This window comes from Rhincodon typus, chromosome 37 (genome assembly GCF_021869965.1).
Source record: "Rhincodon typus isolate 14 chromosome 37, sRhiTyp1.1, whole genome shotgun sequence".
In the NCBI taxonomy this organism is placed as follows: domain Eukaryota; kingdom Metazoa; phylum Chordata; class Chondrichthyes; order Orectolobiformes; family Rhincodontidae; genus Rhincodon; species Rhincodon typus.
Window position 1 is genome coordinate 6,868,909 of NC_063368.1, and position 15,083 is coordinate 6,883,991.

At 42.7% G+C, this 15,083-nt stretch overlaps 1 long non-coding RNA gene across 1 annotated transcript in view; it reads left to right on the top strand.

Moving 5' to 3' along the window:
* The first annotated feature begins 6,404 nt into the window (after positions 1-6,404).
* The window catches only part of LOC125487161, a 35,477-nt gene continuing 26,798 nt past the window's right edge, over positions 6,405-15,083 (top strand). Inside the window, exon 1 of the long non-coding RNA XR_007265683.1 lies at positions 6,405-6,786. This is a non-coding gene — a long non-coding RNA (uncharacterized LOC125487161). The remainder of the gene's footprint in view (positions 6,787-15,083) is intronic.

Genomic DNA, 15,083 nt, shown 5'->3' on the forward strand with positions numbered 1-15,083 from the left:
ACAGACCCTTCGGTCCAACTCATCCATGCCGACCAGATATCTTAAATTAATCTAGTCCCATTTGCCAGCATTTGGCCCATATCTCTCTAAATCCTTCCTATTGATATACTCATCCAGATGCCTTTTAAATGTTGTAATTGTACCAGCCTCCACCACTTCCTCTGGCAGCTCATTCTATACACGCACCATCCTCTGCATGGAAAAGTTGCCCCTTAGGTCCCTTTTAAATCTTTCCCCTCTCACCTTAAACCTATGCCCTCTAGTTTTGGACTCACCCACCCTGGGGAAAAGACCTTGTCTATTCACTCTATCCATGCCTGTGATGATTTTATAAACATCTAAAAGGTCACCCCTCAGCCTCTGATGCTCCAGGGAAAATAGTCCCAGCCTATTCAGCCTCTCTCTCCAACCCGGCAACATCATGGTAAATCTTTTCTGAACTCTTCCAAGTTTCACAACATCCTTCCTATAGCAGGGAGACCAGAACTGAATGCAATATTCCAAAACTGTCCTAACCAATGTCCTGTACAACCGCAACATGATGTCCCAACTCCTATACTCAATGCACTGACCAATAAAGGCAAGCGTACCAAATGCCTTCTTCACTATCCTGTCTACCTGGGACTCCACTTTCAAGGAACTATGAACCTGCTCTCCAAGGTCTCTTTGTTCAGCAACACTCGCCAGGAACTTGCCATCATGATCGTAGCTGATCATCCAACTCAATAGCGCATGTTACTGTTTTTCCCCCATATCCTTCGATCTCTCTAGCCCCAACTGATATATCCAACTCCTTCCTGAAATCATACAATATCTTGGCCTCAACCACTTTCTCTGATAGAGAATTCCACAGGCTCACCACTGTCCGGGTGAAGAAATTTCTCCTCAATCCTGTTGCAGGAAATATTGTTTCAACCAAAGCTATGTCCAGAGAATTACAAGCCCAGGCTTCTGAGAGTAAAAATTCATTGAATGCTTCAATTGGCATCAAAGAGTTAAAGCCAATTGCAAATGAAATGAATCTGTCTGCTTTGAACATGTCTGCAGAGTCTAAGCAATGAATGTTAAGACAACATACAACATACAACACCTATAGGCTGCTCCACAATAACAGAAAGCCAGCACTTTGAAGCCAGAGAACTTGCTTCTAGATAATGTTCACACTGTGAATTCATGGGCCTGCATTGATGTTTTGAGTGGAAAATGAAACTCTGAAATGAAGAAACTATGAATAGGCCAAAACTCATTCAACATGGGAACGTGAGAAACAGAACCTGCAGAAAACTGTGGGAGATAATTAAAAATGAATATCAAGAGATTTTTGTCAGTACACAAATATAAAATTTGTTTAAAAAGGAGATAGATGACTTAAGTGATTGTCTAGCTAAAACATTTCTCTTTGCAGATTTAGACATAAAAACCATGAAAGAAAAAGGAGAAATAAGAGTAAAACTTCTGACAAGTAGTTTGAAGATTGATCCAAAAGTAAAATGAAAGGATTTATTGAATTCAGAGAGTAAAAAGCATTCCGACAGAGAATTTCTTCTGAATTTACAATTCACTCCTGCTGGTGTTCAAAAACCAGAGAGACTATCAGAAGTCAGCACTGTTGTTCTGATAGAGTGAATAGTCAAGATATTTTCCCCAGGGGAGGGGAGTCCAAAACTAGAGGGCATAGATTTAAGTTGAGACAGGAAAGATTTAAAAGGGACCTAAGGGGCAACTTTTTCACGCAGAGGGTGGTGCGAGTCTGGAATGAGTTGCCAGAGGAAGTGGTGGAGGCTGGTACAACTACAACATTTAAAAGGCATCTGGATGATTGATTGATTGATTGATTTATTTATTGTCATGTGTACTGGAGTGCAGTGAAAATTTTGCTTACGGGCAGTACAGGCAGATCATAGTAAGCAAGGATGTACAGATCAAAGGTTGTAAAAAACTTAGACAGAGGCATACAGGTTACATTGCACAGGGCATGCATTAGGTGAGATCAACATTAGCAAGATCAGGAAGGATTTAGAGGGATATGGGGCAAATGCCAGCAAATGGGACTAGATTAATTTAGGATATCGGTTCAGCATGGACAAGTTGGACTAAAGGGTCTGTTTCTGTGCTGTGAATCTATGATAAGGTTTCCTAGCTAAATCTATCATTCTACCTTCTAAACAAAGACATGGGAACCATGTGAACTTTAATCACAATGAGAAAGGCGATACTCGAAAGAAAACCATGTCTTTGTCATTTGAGAGGATGGACTTTAAGAGCTGGCATGAATGAGACTTCATATCTTAACTGTTACATATATTTGATTGACTCAGGTTAAACATCATGATGCTGCCACAATGGATTGGGTTACGGAGCATGGGTAGGGGTGGAGCGATACGGTTGCAAAGCGTTATTTGTACTGTAAATGGTAATTCAATTTTAACTTAATGGACTTATTTGTTAAGCGAACAGAATATCATAAGCTGTTGCATTTTTGGTTAATGTTTTTGAAAACTCATCACTAATAGTGGATGCCATTTTATTCTTTTAGAGTGAGGTGTTACAAGCGTGGGGTTTATAAGTTTATAATGTTTTGAGATTGTATCTTTAAATTTAGGGTAAATTAAATAAGGACTGTTCTGCAGTCTGCCTGACAGTAGGCCTGAATGGTTTGATTATTAGAGATCGAACGAAAGCTTAAATTGTTTGAGTGAGAACATGCAATCTGTCAAATGAATGATGCAGAGAGGCAGTGTGGGGTTTAGTTGCACACAGTCTATACCTGCACCAAATGGTCACGAGAAAGGTAGAAAACAGAGAGTGGTGGTGGAGGATTGCCTTTCAGACTGGAGGCCTGTGACCAGTGTGCCACAAGGATTGGTGCTGGGTCCACTGTTCTTCATCATTTGTATAAATGATTTGGATGTGAACATAGGACGTATGGTTAGTAAGTTTGCAGATGACACAAAATTGAAGGTGTAGTGGACAGTGAAGAAGGCTACCTCAGAGTGCAACGGGATCTTGATCAGATGGGCTAATGGGCTGAGGAGTGGCAGATGGAGTTCAATTTAGATAAATGTGAGGTGCTGCATTTTAGAAATGCAAATCAGGGCAGGACTTATACGCTTCAAACTAAGGTCGTGGGGAGTGTTGCTGAACAAAGAGACCTCAGTGTGCAGGTTCAAAGTTCCTTGAAAGTGGAGTCGCAGGTAGATAGGATAGTGAAAAAGGTGTTTGGTATGCTTGCCTTTATTGGTCAGTGCATTGAGTATTGAAGTTGGGAGGTCATGTTGCAGCTGTACAGATGATTGGTTAGGCCACTTTTGGAATACTGCATTCAGTTCTGGTCTCCCTGCTACTGGAAGATGTTGTGAAACTTGAAAGGGTTCAGAAAAGATTTATGAGGATGTTGTGGAGGCCGGGCGATGACCTTAAGAGGCTTATAAAATCATGAAGGCCATGGATACGGTGAATAGCCAAGGTCTTTTCCCTGGGTGGGGGAGTCCAAAACTAGAGGGCATAGGTTTAATGTGAGAGGAGAAAGATTTAAAATGGACCTAAGGGGCATCTTTTCATGCAGAGGGATGAGCATGTATGGAAAGAGCTGCTATGAGGAAGTGGTGGAGGTTGGTGCAATTATAATATTTAAAAGGTATCTGAATAGGTATATGAATAGGAAGGGTTTAGAAGGATATAGGCCAAATGCTGGCAAATGGGACTAGATTCATTTAGGATATCTGGACAGCATGGACAACTTGGATCAAAGGGTCTGTTTCCGTGCTGTACATCTCTATGACTCTATAATTAATGGTTCCAGATTTCAGAGCTACAGGATGACCAGTATTGTGATCACTTCCAGTACAAATCCAGATCCAACTAGCTCAAAACCAGTATACACCAGTAGATCTGGCTCTGGTTTCATACCATCTTCCCTCTGGGAAGGTATTTATTCTTGGAGACAATGGCAGCAGTCACTGAATTTACCAAATCTATGCATCTCCCAAAGTCCTAGATATGAGGTGGGAAATAGTTGTTTTGTGAACACTCCATTTACTTCTAGGATGAAAGAAAGTTGGGATCAAGTGTAGTTATATTAGTGTTTTTACCTGGATGCAAATTTAGCGCATTTCATGTTGCCATGTGGAGGCAGAGGAAGCCATTTTTCAAAATGATGTTGTTGCGGGTTTCCCCACAAATGACTGAATTTCTCAGTCTGACAGCAGTTTTGTGTAGTCAGCAGAGAAAATGATCTTGGCTTTGCAAACTACCACAGCCGGATGTGGGAGGGAAAAGGTCTAGAGTCAAAGAGATGCCTGCTGCACCCACCTAAGAGTTTCAGGAGATTTCTTCTGGTATGTATGTGGAGGGCAGAGGGAGGCAAAGAATTGAGTAAAGTGCCTGTTGATGGTCACTTACAGTTACTACATTGTGTAGTGGGATACAGAAACGTATCAGAAGTTAGGAACATTTGTGGACTATTTGTTACACAGACGTAATTCCATGAAGAGTATGATATTTGATAGTTATAAAAGGAGACTTTTACTGTCTTGAATTTAAAGTCGAAGTTGCCTATGCAAAGAAAATAGAATTTAGTTAACAGTACTCTTAGTCATTTGTAACATCAAAAGTTTTGAAATGTGTTTCAACTTTCATTCTTTCAATGCAGTTCCAATTTTTTTTTTTAAAAAGTTATTTGCCTGTAGGGGGAATTTAAAGACTTCTAATGAAGTACTGTCATTGTGATAAACTGCCATTGAGACTTAAATTTGCTTACAGGGATGGAATCCCTACAGTGCAGCTAGAGGACATTTTGCCCATCAAGTATGTACCAACCCTCCAAAAATAATCCCACCCAATCCCCATAACCATTATTAACCCACTTAACCTGTACATCTTTGGACTATGGGAGGAAATTGGAGCACCCAAAGGAAACCCACACAGGGACAGGGAGAACATGCAAGCTCTACATAAAGTTACCCAAGGGTGTGAATTGAACGCAGGTTCCTAGTACTGACACCATGCAACTAAGCAGAGAAGGAAGGGAATTTGATATTGGACACTGGACCAAATAACCAGCCTGGGCCAAATAACCAGTGATAATGCCACTAGACTAGTAATCCAGCTAAGGGCCAGATGAATGCTCTGGGGACATAGTTCAAATTCCACCACAGCAGCTAGTCGAATTTAACATTGAACCAGTTAATCTGGTATTTGAAAACAAGTCTCACTAATTGTGAGAAGCCACTGTTTGCTGTAAAAGTCTGTATGGCCCTTGCAAGAAGGAAGTGTGTCATCCTTACCAGGTTTGGCCTACATGTGACACCATTTATGGCATCAGTGACCCAGGTTCAATCCAAGCTTTGGGTGACTGTCAGTGTGGAATCTGCACATTTGCTCTGGGTCTGTGTTCAATGCAATAAAGTTAATCACTGTTTTTTTAGTGAAAGTGCCCCTGGCTAGCATTTTCCTATTATGTTTGAATTTTGCATACTGTTTAAGGGACTGACAACTAGACTGACACTGTGGCTGTACTACTGCTTCACAGCACCAGAAACACAGGGTTGATTCCAGCCTCAGAGGACTCACTGTGTGGAGTTTGCATATTCTCCCCGTGTCTGCATGGGTTTCCTCCGGGTGCTCCAGTTTCCTCCCACAGTCCAAAGAGGTGTGGGTAGGTGGAAAGAAAACAGAAACTGCTGGAAAAGCTCAACAGGTCTGGCAGCATCTGTGGAGAGAAATCAGAGTTAACGTTTCGGGTCCGGTGACCCTTCCTCAGAACTTTTGGGGTGGGGGAGTCCAAAACTAGAGGGCATAGGTTTAAGGTGAGAGGGGAAAGATTTAAAAGGGACCTAAGGAGCAATGTTTTCATGCAGAGGGTGGTCCGTGTATGGAATGAGCTGCCAATTACAGCATTTAAAAGGCTGGGTATATGAATAGGAAGGGTTTAGAGGAATATGGGCTAAATGCTGGCAAATGGGCCTAGATTTATCTGGTTGGAATAGACGATTTAACCAAAGGGTCTCTTTTTGGGCTGTACATCTCTATGACTATGACTCTATGGATGGGCCATGCTAAATTGCCCATAGTGTCCAGAGATGTGCTGGCTGGGTGGATTAGCCATGGGAAAAATGCAGGGTTTACAGGGACAGGGCAGAGTCGCAGGTAAGGGTAGGATGCTCTTCGAAGGGTTAGTGCGGACCCGATGGGCCGAACGAGCTACTTCCACGCTATCAGTTCTGTGTAAAGCTGATATGGGCAAACTCTGTGGATTTGAGGGTTAATTCTTAAGAGACACACATAGAGGGCAGGGAGTGACGCGTTCGAAAGCGAAACCAGGTTGCAAATTTCTTGGAAAGTAACGGCGCGGTTTCTGTGAAATGAGGGCAAAGAGGCGGAGTTTTGTTTGTTAAAAAAAACTAGAAGCGCTTGTGAAACTGACGATTCGGGGAGAGGGGGTGGGGAAGAGCTACAGAAAACTTAGGGACAACAGCAGAGAGAGAGAGAGCCCGGGTGCTGTGCTAGGCTTAGCCGCCGGGGACGGGTTGTGGTGGTGGGGGGGGAGGGGGAACTCCAGCGTTGCCGAAGCCGGGCGCACACAAGCGGCGATGCTCCGCCAAACCAGCGCGGCGCCCACACCGTCGGAGAACGCAGCGCCCCATTGTCCGCCGCGGTGCCAGACTTTGCAAGTGTTTCAACACTCGAATGACCCTCCCTATCTGCGGGGCTCACTTGGCCGCTGGTGTGCCTCTTGCGGGACCCTGAAACTCCAGGCAGGGAACAACATGAGTTCATGAGCTGGGGGTGAGTAAACCTTATGTTTTGGTTTGGGGCAAAGAGAGAAGAATTTTCCAAAATAAGTCTCCCTCTTGTACAGCTGATTGGTGTGCATTTTGCAAATTATCAATATCGCTGGCGGACCAAAGCAATTTTACAAACAAAAAAGACCAATTGTTGGAAAAGTTCCGCAGGTCCGGCTGCATGTGCGGAGAGAGAAACAGAGTTAAGGTTTAGGGTCCAGTGACCCTTCCTCAGAACAGTTTTTTTTTTGCAATTTTACAACTTTGTTTAAGGTGCACTTTTTGCCCAAGGCTGGGAAGGGAGACCAAACAAAGCCCCATTACCTCAAAGCGTTGATGTTTCATGTTCAGTGTTCAGTGTTTCATAATCAGGCTCCTGCTGTTAACTGACACACTTCACTGTTTATCATTTAGCAAACAGAATGAAATGACCTTTTTAATTATTTTCATTTTGATAAGACTTGGAACAGAAAAAGACACGATTTTGCTAGTGCAGTAGAGCAGATTAAGATTCCAATGCAGGCATTGAGGACTACATGGCACTTGCAGATAGAGAGGGGCAAAGTAGCATCTTTGTATCTCTGGATTGGCGGAACATTCTCTCAATGGAATGGATCTGGACAAAAGTGGGGTTCTTCCTGTCTAACAAAGGGCCTCCAACTAAATGTTGAGCCCTGTTTCCTGTTTTCAGGTCCTGACTGGTATTCCACACATTTGCAGCACAGAAGGAGGCCATTCGGCCCATCATGCTTGTGCCAGCTCGTCACAAAACCAAGAGAGTTAGGCTCCCTCCTGTTGCCTTCCCCCATAGCCATTCAATTTTGTTCCTCTTGTGTTGTCTTTCCAATTCCCTTTCAGAAGTGATGATGGAATCTGGTCGTTACGCTCTGGAGCTGTGCCTTCCAAAACCTAGCCACTCACTGCAGAAATACTTTATTCCCACTTCTTGTCTGCCTTTGTTTCTTCTCTCAACTACCTTGAATCTGTCCTTCAGTTCTTAGCCCTTCCACCAATGGAACAAACTACTCTGCCTGGATGTCTTGTGATCTGGAAAACCTTTGCCAAATCTTCTATTACTGATGGAGAACATTGCTCCCTTATCCAATCCTGTCTCATCCCCAGAATCTTCTGTGCTGAACCTTTTCAAAGCCATCAAAACTTTCCTGAAGTGTGGTGCTCAGAATTTGACACACTGCTCCAGTTGAATTCACCAAAATTTGGTCGCTTTTATATTAAAACAATAGAACTGCAGATGCTGGAAATCAGAAACAAAACCCAGAAATTGCTGGAGAAACTTTTTGTACTGGGTGCCCCTATTTGTAAACTTTCATTTAACTCTATTGGCTGAATGGTTGATTTGCAAAGTGGTGAGATACCAACAGTGTTGGTTCAATCCGCGCACTAGGGCGACACGGTTGCTCAGTGGTTAGCACCGCTGCCTCACAGCGCGAGGGACCCGGGTTCCATTCCACCCTCGGGCAACTGACTGTGTGGAGTTTGCAAATTCTCCCCGTGTCTGTGCGGGTTTCCTCCGGGTGCTCTGGTTTCCTCCCACAGTCCAAAGGTGTGCAGGTTAGGTAGATTGGTCATGCTAAATTGCCCATGGTTTTCAGGGATGTGTAGGTTAGGTGGGTTATAGGGGGATGGGTCTGGGTGGGATTCTCCGAGGGTCGGTGTGGACTTGTTGGGCCGAAGGGCCTGTTTTCACACTGTAGTGATTCTATGGATATATTCTATGGATACTAGCTGAGATTACCATGAAGCAGTCACCTTCTCAATCTCTCCCCTCAGATTAAATTACCACCAGTTGTCTCTTTTTCTAATGAGAGAGCAGCCTCAGTCTGGTAAGACTGTGGTCACACACTGATTTTCCAGGGCTGTTTTATGTGTGAACACAAACTATTCATCTAAAGCAGAGGCCCTTTTGGTTCTTGTGCTCGGAAACTACTCGCAAACAACTCCAGGACCCCCTGAAAATTTTGACTGCCTCTGGGATACCACCCCGCACCACCTAGTGAATGCTGACATGCCCCTATTCCTCCCCCTGTAAATACTGAAAAGCCCCTGGGGCACTCTGTAATTACTGGCAAACCAGCGGGGCCCTCATGCTCTGTAAACATTAACACATTCTGCAGAACTCTGTGCCAACATTGCCTCAGCATCCCCTGCAAATATTGACTGTCTCTGGGGGACACATGCAAAAACTGACTTGGTTCCAGACTTCCCCACATCCCCATCCTTTGCCTTTAGTAATTGAAGACCAAAGGAAAATAGTGCCACAGAAAATGGATTTTTATTACAAAATAACAATGGGGAGCAGCAGGTATTAACTAAGGTGATGCAGAAATAAGTCGGGACTCCTGGTGATAAACAGATAACTGATGCCCTCATTGACTGCTATAGTGTGGGTAACTTAGTGGATGTCTGCATTCTAAACCCTTTGGACAAGTGCTTTGAAAGCAACCTCTGAAATGGGATTCCACCAACAGCTGCCCATAGATTTAAAACGGCACCGGGGAACAGTCATTCTGAAAGTTGAGATGAGCTTCAGTGAGCTCCAGTTACTGTAATTCTGCCTCTGTTTGAAATTATGGGCTTTCTTACTATGTGGGTCCTATGTGCTGGCCTGAAGCAATAACGTCAGAGTTTTGTTCAGATATCAAGGGGTTAAAATGTCACTAATATATATTTTGTGCAAAACCACTAACTCTTTCGATGCCTAAAGCAGGATCTTTTTGTTAAGAATGTCTTAAAGGAATTCAGTCACAGTTATATTGGTTAATAGGTTATCTATCAGTGTAAGTAAGAATTAGGGCAAGTGTTTAAACACTTATCTTCTCTGATAGCACCCAGTCTACACTGTTGCCCAAAGTCAAAAAGAGCCCCAAATTATTTGTTATGAATTGTGGCCTCGAACTGTCCGTTTGCAAGTCTATCTGATCAGGTAGGTGAACCATGTGGTTCCTCTATTCATGGAGGAACATAAGAGCAAGAGGAAGCCATTTAGCCTCTTGACGTCGCTCTGCTATTCTGAATCTACGACATCAGGGCTAATTTCTCACATGATCCCCATGTCCCCTGATAAATTTTGTTATTGAGCAAGCTCTGTCTCAAGCGCAACTCAATTTTAGGGTAGAGAATTTGCTACCTTCTGAGTAAAGAAATTTTTCCTACCTACAGTTCTAAATGGCTTGTCCCCTATTCTGAGACTCGATACTAACTCTAGTCTGCCCCCACAGTAAAGCACCTTTCAGCCTGGGGAGCGTCCATCCTGTTCAGCCTCCTTTAAGAATATTGCAAGTTTCAATGAGCTCACCCTTCATTCTTCTAAATTCTTCCCTCTGGAGGCACTGTTGTGAACTCGCCTCCAGGCTGCCCTCGAGTGCTGTCCGAACGATGATTGTGTGAGAATGTGCAAGGCAGATGGACTTGGGCTATTTGACACATGTAAGAAATGTCCAGTAAATTTCACTAGATTGCAACAAGCACTGGGAACCCTTGCTGATTCCTCTCCGCTCCAGGGAGCTAAAACTAAGGGGAATGATCACTATGATTCACTAAGCTGAGCCTGTTCGGAAGAGGTCAAGGATCCTCGGACCCAACAGATGTTTTTGTGTCACAGCGTGGCCAAGTTCAAACACGGGTGTCTCATTCCATAACTGCACTCATAGTGTAAACAAGTCTAAATTCTTGGAACTCCTAGCATTCTAATTGTGAAAATCAATGTGAATTCACTTGAGAGCAGTTGGTTGTACTGCAAGGTTGCAGGCATGCAGTCCTGCTGGGAGAGAGGTGATTTACCTTTTGTAGTTTGACCTGAAATGCATTTTAGAACCGTAACTGTTGGTGCAATCAACTCAATGTCAGGACCTGCTGTCAAATCACACCAGTCCAAACTTACAGTAAGCCACAAGTTTGTTTTCCTGCATTTCCCTGATTATTTACCGTAGAATCCCTACAGTGTGGAAACAGGCCCTTTGGCCCAACAAGTCCACACTGACCCTGTTGCATTTTAACCTGGCCTGACCACAAGACAAAGAAACAGATTCATTTTTTGCAACATTTTAAAGAAATCCTATTGTCTCAATTACCCAACACTAGAATGTCAAGTTAACCCATGAGTGTCAAATCTCAAGAGGCTTCTGCTTTGTTTTTTTGGCAGGCTTGATGACGCACAGACATGTCCTGATCCATGCAAGCAACTGCAATCTTAAAGATGCTGAACAGATTCAACCTTTCCCTCCTGACCTCCTCCTTGTCTTCCATTTTCCTCATTCTCCAGCTCTATCTTACACACATGCCAGTCCACTTTGTGTTTCTCTGTAGCATTCACGTTCTCCGAAGCTCCTTTGCATTTAGTCCACCCTGGTTGTCAGCCCACAGTACTAAGATTGCACAGTTTAACAGAAGTAAGAACACAGCAAAGATATTCACTTTATTAATTTTGAATTTTAAAGGTATCCATTTAGAGGAAGGCAACTGAAAGAGTTTCTCATCCTTCGTCTGACCCAAGAGTGTTTCATGCTGTGCCATAATTCCTGAAGTTATTTTTAACCTTTTAAGGGATATGGGCTGCATTGATTACTCCAGCATTTGTTGTTCTTCCCTAATTACCTTTGAATTTAATGGCTCGCTAGGCCATTTCAGAGGGAAGTTGCCAATTAATTACATTGCTGTGGAGTCCCATGTTGGGCAGTTTGGGTAAGGGTGGCAGATTTCCTTCCTTTCAAGGACATTAACGAACAAGGTGCGTTTTTAAGACAATTGATAGTTTTGTGGTCACTGCTACTGAGATTCTTTCTGTTTTTAAAACAAACAGATTTCATCAATTGAATTTAAATTCCATCAACTGCTGTGGTGGGATTTGAACTTGTGCCTCGAAAGGATTACAGACAGAAATTGCTGGAAAAGCTCAGCAGGTCTGGCTGCATCTGTGGAGAGAAATCAGAATTAACATTTCAGGTCCAGCGACCCTTCCTCAGAACTGATGGTAGCTAGGAAAATGTTGGTTTATATGCAGAAGGTAGGATGAGAGTTTAACCTAAAGGATTAACCTGGGCCCCTAGATTTAAAAATCCAGTGACATTATCATTACACCAACACCTTCAGTAAAGGTGGTGTTAAGTTTGATTGGAACATAGGAGCAGGAGTAGGCCATTCAGTTTCTGTGCCACACTAGATCATGGCTGATTATCAACCTCTACGCCACATTCCTGTGGTATGCCCATATCCCCTGATGCATTAGTGACTAGGAATCTATTGACCTCTCTTGCTACAGCACTCTGAAAATGTTCTGGGTTATGGGAGTTATGGCAAATTGGAACTGGGCAGAACTGATATTCCTGAACGTTATTCAGTGATCCCAACTGGGAAACACTTGGGTGCCAATTGTGAGAAGTGGGCCCTATTATGATATCCCCAAGGTTAATCCTCACTAACTAAACATGTGAGGACAGCTGGTGGATTATATACCATAATGCAAGTTGGTAGGTTTGACATAGGAGTGCTGGAACTTTGACAAAAAAAACAGGAAAATGATTCCACTTTCCAGTACCGCCATTCCTCCCTTCAAGAAAAATCCATTATTGTAACAAGCAATATATTTCGTATTCACTTTCTGAGACTTGGCTAAAGGAACAATGCTGGTCAGAGAGAGATGCAACTGTTCTTTCTTCCTAAAAGCTGGGCCAATAACTAGTCTAATCTCAATGGCACCAGTGGGAACGTGGTTTGAGAAATCCGAATGAATTGACATGAGACCAGCAAATAATCTGTGTTTCTGAGTTTTGATCATATTGTGTTAGGCAGACATGCAAGACAAATTATCATGTTCTTTGAGAAACATTTTAAGACGGAACAATTTGTTCCAGTATATAAATAATCCAAGCAAACAGAACAAGGACGGAATGTTTGCTGTTTCCAACTCTCACCCCAAATTTCTATCTGAGGTAAATGAACATAATTTAAGTATTTCTAGAATGCTATTCCTCTTGACGTTAATAACTAAAGAATTTCTTTTAGTGAGTTAGGAACTTGGACTTGAATCATATTTGGTAACAGGCATGTACATTCAACTTCAGCTTAGAGAATTGGGTCTGTGGGTGAATTGAAGCTACTGATGTGGTCCACTGGAATTAATGCTATTGAAATTGCAAGGGGCTGCTATTTCCTGGGGTTTTTGAACTGAATGCCAGTCTATTTCAGAGGGCAGTGAGGAGTAAATCACAATGCTGTGGGTCTGGAGTCACATGTGATCCATTTAAAAGACATCAGTGAACCAGATGGGTTTTTACAATAATTAATGATAGTCTTCGTGGTCACCATTGTTGACAATCTATATTTATAAATTGAATTCAAAATTCTGTCGGCTACTGTGACAGGATTTGAACCCTGGCCTCAGGATTACTAGCCTGGCTCTCTGGATTACTAAACTAAAACAAAGAAGCTGTGGATGCTGGGAATCTGAAACAGAAAGTGCTGGAGAAATTCAGCAGATCTGGCAGCATCTGTGGAGAGAGAAACAGAATTAACAGTTTGAGTCCAGTGACTCTCCTGTCCTGAAGAAGATCAATTTCTGTTTTTATTTGCTTCTGGATTACTTGTCCAGTGGCTACCTGACAGCTTCGTGGTCAAATTGTGCAGCTGCCAATTCTTTATTCCTAAATTTGCTTTTTAAACTGAATTCAAATTCCAAAAATTCCACGGGTGGATGCACCAGGTAGTGTAAACGTCAAACTGGACACCAGTACTATCGTTGAGTTAACTACAGTTAGCAGCTGGTCGGATTTAAATCCCACATCAATTAAAAATCTGCAGTTAAAAGCCTGTTGCTGCAGTGGTGACAATGAAACTGTCATTGGTTGTTGTAAGATCCTATCTGCTTCACTAATGTACATTCGGGGAAATTTACCATCATCACTTAATGCAGTGATGTGGTTGGCAGTTAACAGACCAGTCAGTTCAAGGGATTAAAGATGGGCAAAAAATGCTGGCCTTATTGATGATGCCCATGAAAGAATAAAAAGAAGCAAAAATGTTTGTGGCAAAATAGTTAAACTAGGATTTAAGAGATGTGTAGGGTGAGATAAAGTGAGGCACAGGGCATAGACCGGTTGCTTTGTCCTGCACTGTGAATTTTATTAATTCTGCACAATGTGGTGCCTGTCACTTGTATAGACTGAAACGGGAAGGAGAGTGAAATAACTGCACGTAAGCCGGTATCCCATCACCAAGACACCCTTTATTTACTTGCGCACAGTCCACTGGCTGACGCCAGCCAGCTCGGAGTTAATCCCCTGAACTGAGGAGATTCTAAATCCCCTGTTTATATCGGTCAGCCAGCGTTTCCTGATTGGGGTTGTTAACCTGGGCCAATCAAGGATTTCGTAGTCAACAAGATCCAGCTGGTTCCAATCACTACAGAGAGTTTCCCTTCATGCAGTTGCCTTTAACTCTGTATGTTCAGGTTTCAGGGCTGTAGTACACTTGAATCAATGGGTTGTAGTTTGTGCCACTGTAATGCAATGTTAATTCAGGCAGAGAGGTGATGAACCTAGTGATAATGAAGTTATACCGTTCTGAAGAATGCCGAATGGTCACTAGTGCTGTGAATCCCATCTCAGTCAGCATCTGCAAAGACAGAAGGAGAGGGAACAGTGGAGGGGTATGGACACAAATACTCACAGGAAAAACACAGGGGTACATAAAGATTGCAATAGAGATGAAGTTGTCGGCAGGACTTTACAATGCAGATCATCTGTCAAATGCCGACCCCTCTTATTCAGTTCAACTGTGTGTGAAAGGTGGACTGATATATTAGATGTTCCATCTGTCCATCTACACATTGTTATCGATGTTGAATGAACTTCTTGCTTCAAATGAATGGGAAATAAAACCGATACTTTGTGATGAATCCAGCAATTCTCATGTATGACTGCTAGCAATCACAGTTTATAAGCATTATCCCATTTAAAATGCTATCTGCATATTTGACCAATGTCCTTAAAGAAACCGCTCAGGATCCAGACTAACGTCAGCAGCACCACAAGTGCTGTGGTTTTGTCTGCCATTACTTATAAGATTTTCAAGGCAGAATGTTTTTTTTTGAAAGAAGGGAAAGCAAATCCATCGTTTCTTGCTTGCTTCTCTGTTCTTGGTATTCTGACCTCACTGAATTTACAAGTAGTTACCTTACAATGAGCTTGCTGTTCTGAGTTTCCCATTTGAACCATTTATTTGGGGCTGTTGTGGCACAGTGGTAGTGTCCTTACCTCTGAACTAGAAGATCCAGGTTCACATCCT